Source organism: Girardinichthys multiradiatus, chromosome 11 (assembly GCF_021462225.1).
Source record: "Girardinichthys multiradiatus isolate DD_20200921_A chromosome 11, DD_fGirMul_XY1, whole genome shotgun sequence".
Lineage (NCBI taxonomy): Eukaryota > Metazoa > Chordata > Actinopteri > Cyprinodontiformes > Goodeidae > Girardinichthys > Girardinichthys multiradiatus.
Window position 1 is genome coordinate 5,161,588 of NC_061804.1, and position 1,338 is coordinate 5,162,925.

A 1,338-nucleotide genomic window follows, 5' to 3' on the forward strand; every position below is an offset into this window, starting at 1 on the left:
TATTGCTAACCCTAACCATGAAACGTACACCTAACCCCTTCCCGATGGCACCCCGTTGTATTTAACTTCAAAGTCAAAGTATTACTTAATGCTGTTAATGCTTAATGTTGTTGAACAGCAAAAAACATATTTTTTACCCATGAGTTTTCTCTTTCACCTTTATTATTTCTGTACATTTACATTTTTGTTTAAATCTTTAATGATTCACTGTTGCATTTTAAATTTCACTTTAAAATGGGCTTAAATTGATTTGTCCTATTTTCATTAACTATGGTGAATTTTCTTGTCTATTATTTCAATTCGATTTACTCTTCGTGTTTTTATTTTCTTTTAATCAATATCTCTGCCGAGAATATTTGGAGAAATGTAGGAAAACCAACCAAGAAATCACTCCATTAATTCACCAGAAAATGCAAAAGTACGGAAACACCTCAGGAAATCAGTCTGTGAAAACCTACATGGTTTAATTTTAGTGATTTCAAATAAAGTGTAAATATAAAGGTCATTATAAAAAGATAAAATGGAATTTATGCAATTCTTCATAGATTAAGAATTGCATAAAGGCTGTTTTCAGAATTATTTATTTGTTGACTCTAAAATAAATAATAAATAAATAAAAACTGGGTAAAAAAGAAAAAACAAAAAATGATTTGAGTAGTTTAACTGGAGACTAAAAGGATAAATTAAATATACATACTAACACAGAACTAAATCATTATTGTTATAGTTTTACCACATTTAATATATCAATGACTGGCCATAATGTTTTTATAATTTTTGTTGCATTACTTTCCATAATAAATAAGTTATTGAGCACTTAAACAGCATTTTTTCTTGAGTTCGGCAGTTTCACTCCTTACTGGTTCAAGATCCAACTGCGTTTATTAAAAAACGAGGAACTGCATCAGTCTCTGCTGCCCTGTTGAAATTAAAGCCCAGCAAATAGACAGATAAACAACTCTTTCATTTCATTTCATTTTTGGAAATAATTGAATAAAGAATTGTGACGTATGAATGTAAAAAGGAAAACAAATTAAGAAAATAAAATGATAAAAACTGCTGGGTTAGCCACCTTAACTTCATAAACATTGCTGCACAAATGTACAATGCTGCAACAAAATGGAGGACAAGCTGAGATGTGTGAAGGCGGACGATCAGCAACTTGAGGCTATTTTACTAAATTTCCTTTTGTTTCTGTAAACAACATACAAACAATTCTTAAAAAAAAAAAAAAAACTTGAATTTCTTCTTTTCTGGAGGATTACTTTTTGAAAATTTGTTATGATGCCTAATCATAGCAACATGTTTTGTTTTGTTTTTTTACAATCAGGAGCAGTT

The 1,338-nt window shown here is 29.3% G+C and overlaps 1 protein-coding gene across 5 annotated transcripts in view; it reads right to left on the minus strand.

Annotated features, from left to right (window-relative positions):
- si:dkeyp-23e4.3 (rho GTPase-activating protein 7) overlaps nt 1–1,338 on the minus strand; it is a 193,214-nt gene that overhangs the window by 90,692 nt on the left and 101,184 nt on the right. The window lies entirely within an intron of this gene.